Raw genomic sequence first — 3,148 nt, 5'->3', positions numbered from 1 at the left:
CCAATGCCCATACAGTGATTGCCATCTTTTTATCTTGCCTTGAATTTGAAAGCCTACTTCAGCAAGTGGGAGAAGCCTTACTACTTGGATCACAAGAGGCTAAAACTAGACAGGTTTGGAATCTGTTCCATATAGCTTTTAAAGTTTAAAGAAATCCTACCTTAGACTGCAATCTTATATAGTGGTTTAAAACAAAAACCTGTTAATCATCTTGAACCTCGGAAAAGTGCAAGCTACAAAGGTACACAAGCTATGCCCCACTAGCATCCTGCTAGACAAAAAGACACCCTCTCACATATAAAGAAGAAAGGCAAAACAATTTCAGGTGGACAACGTTTTTATTTTACGGCATGCAAATACATGTCAAGTACTGCAAACTTTTTCTATTAACTCTCTCTCAAACACTGGGAAAAAACCCACAATTTGCTGAAGTCTGTGACCATCCCAAAAGCTAATTCTCTCTGCAATTCAGTGCTACAGCAAACACACATACAGAATTCACTCTGCTATTCAGGCTAATCACAAAGCCCCAACCCCCACCCATCTCTCAACCTCCCCCCCCCCCCCCCCTCAGACCGTATGGTCTAGCTTTCCCATGAAAATTCCATTCCTATAAACACAAAAGGGAAAACAATACAGTTTAAGAAATTGAAAACGGAACTAAATGGAATAGAATTCATCCCCCCCAACCACCCCAATATATCTCCCATTTCATTTTACAGATTTTTTTAAATTATATTTTTAAATAGTAGCTGAGAATGCACCATTAAAAATGAGCATTAAATCCATCGTAGCGATGGTGTCTGCTTTATTATACATGATGGGTGTACACCATCTTATATTTCATTTACATTGCAATCGAACAATAGATTTGAAAGAAAATGTCTAATACAGACGTAAAAATATTCACACTTGAGCTTCACAACCGGTTGTACAATTGACAAACAGGCCTCTTTTCCCAAACTTTCTAGGCTAAGCAAGTTTATAAATGTTAATCAATGCAACAAGAAAAAAGTTTTTTTTCTTTTCCTCTTAAACTTCCAGGGAAAAGAATAATGCAGGATATGGTATAAAACGCAGACAGCAGATACTGCAAGCTAACCACGCTACTTTGGAGTGGCTGTACAGTGGGAGTGGGGGCAATACAAATAAAAGCCACGTGTGTTGTATCACAACTACAGTATAATGGTTTCGTCCGCCCAGCTAAGGAAAATGCATGCATTCCCATGACTTGGACTAACTAACTAAGGACTCCCCTGGATAAACAAGTGGGATCTGTGCAAATGTACTTTGCCCTGGCTCCTGGCTCAAATAAATGCAGCCAGAATTAATTTTATTTCAAACTGTGTCAGATATATAAAGTGTCCATTTAAAAGCTCCACAAATAAGCACGTACGTGTGGACAGTTTTTGCTTTTGCACCTTGTAGGGATGGGATGTCCAGCAATTTTGCCTCTCCCTGCTTCGGCCATCCCTTTATCTTACGGTTCAAGGATTCCTTAAAACGTACCACTTTGCCAGCAAAGCTGTGTACTGTAAACCCCGCACACACCCCAAATGTCAAGGAATTAGCTGGATACCCCAGCTGGAAAAAGTTAGCACCCTCTCCCCAACTCAAACACTGCGCCATGCCAGGTCTGTCTCTCACATCACATTCTCTGTTGGCAGGCTGCAGTTTCAAAATATCAAAGAACGTCCTGAATACATCGGTCTAAGAAATAAACGTGTACTGCAGGGCAGTGGGTACTCCTTGCTGTTGTTTTTTTTTAATGAGGGAAGCATGCTCTCAGATTTTTTTAAAAAAAACTTTTGCAAAGTATGCCAGAGTAATAAATACTTGTGTTTGTTTATGTGTGTGTGTGGTAGGGGCGGAATCCACACACAACACAGGTCCCCAAAGTTGTTAGCACTTCACTTCCTAACTTTCTGTACTGCACTATGGAAAGTCTATTCAGCAATACCTTCCTAAATACAGCCAAGAGTGTGTTCTTTCAGTGTTTAGAACACAAGCATAACATGTTCAACAACTGGCCAGGGTTCCTAATAAAAATAAATACATAAAAGCATTCTATCTGCACTTCTGTTCTGATCACTGTCGGCTCAGGCTGGCTCTCACACGAGAGGAGCATGTTCTGTCCTTCACCACACGCTTACAACAGCTGAGTGCCCATCTTTTTCAAACACTTCCAGCAGTGATAAATGTCTCAGGATTTAGCACGATATATGGTGTGCTGTTGGCTTTCTTGCATGGCACACCTCTGCTATGGCTGGCACAGAAGTCCTGCGATAAGCCAAGTGCAATGCAAAAGGCGCTTGACTATGCACACGGATTGCTCAGATATTCCACAGAGCTGAGTTTTCCCTTCATGGCTTTGATACACATCCTTGATCCACTGCCATTCCTTTCTTGTTAATTGTGGGTCAGTTGCCACTGTTAAACGTCATGATGGGCACTAGCTTAAAAACTGGCACTTGGCTGTTCTTGCACACAAGGAGGTATCAAATGCACTAGCACCACTCCCTTCATGTTTCACACTGGAAACCCAGCAACAAAAATCCTAAAACAAAAGAAGTGGGAGGGGGGGAAGAAAAATCCACATTGCAATTTAACTTTCCTGCTGACACAACTTTTTTTTTTTTGGTCTCTGAAATATGTAATTCTCCCTACACCTTTTTCAAAAACAAGGCCACCTGCCTCCTGAGATGCCCCCCTTTTCTGCCACCAAGAGCCTTTTTTCTCAGCTGACCTAGTTTTCTGGGTAGGCCGGAGTACCTCTCCAGTTCAAGACCAAGCACCTGCCCAGTTTCCTGCCTCAAAACAACAACAAAACCGACACCATTTTGGCCCTAAACACAGGCATACTGGTTAGTACAGACCCCAGAGGTGGAGTTTGTGACACGGTCTCAGCCACAACTGCTTTGTCATCTGGATCCAAAGAACACAATTTCATAGCTCGACTACAAAGCTTGGTTGGCTAAGGCTCCAAGAGAAGAATGGCACATGGTTTAAAGAATGGCCACTGGGGTCTTGTACCCACAATCCTTTGTAGCAAAAGTTCAAGAACAGCCCAGAACATACCCTTTTCCTGTGGCTCTTGCTACAAAGCGACTGTATCACGGGGGTCTTTTGCTGCCATCACCAGACAAAC

Source organism: Gekko japonicus, unplaced genomic scaffold (genome assembly GCF_001447785.1).
Source record: "Gekko japonicus isolate JY-2015 unplaced genomic scaffold, Gekko_japonicus_V1.1 scaffold127, whole genome shotgun sequence".
Taxonomy (NCBI): Eukaryota; Metazoa; Chordata; class Lepidosauria; order Squamata; family Gekkonidae; genus Gekko; species Gekko japonicus.
Note: the sequence above shows the minus strand (reverse complement) of the source record.